Here is a 471-nt window from a genome sequence, read left to right on the forward strand (position 1 = left end):
GGGGTTTACCCTTGGCAATATCCTTATGCAAGGGAAGTCCAGCTTCTGAGACACAGGTGTCTGAAAATAGCATCCCAATCCAACAGGAAACTAGAGATCTTCTGGAAGGCAGCTGGAGGGAGGGTGGGGAGAAGGCCGAGAGGCTTAAGAGACATTCCTTATGCCTCCATCAGAAAGGATGAATACCCAACTTTTGTAGCAACATGGACAGGACTGGAAGAGATTATGCTGAGTGAAATAAGTCAAGCAGAGAGAGTCAATTGTCATATGGTTTCGCTTATTTGTGGAGCATAACAAATAGCATGGAGGACATGGGGAGTTAGAGAGGAGAAGGGAGTTGGGGGAAATTGGAAGGGGAGGTGAACCATGAGAGACTATGGATTCTGAAAAACAATCTGAAGAGTTCGAAGTGGCGGTGGGGGGTGGGAGGTTGGGGTACCAGGTGGTGCGTATTAGAGAGGGCACGGATTG

This window comes from Mustela nigripes, chromosome 14, assembly GCF_022355385.1.
Source record: "Mustela nigripes isolate SB6536 chromosome 14, MUSNIG.SB6536, whole genome shotgun sequence".
In the NCBI taxonomy this organism is placed as follows: domain Eukaryota; kingdom Metazoa; phylum Chordata; class Mammalia; order Carnivora; family Mustelidae; genus Mustela; species Mustela nigripes.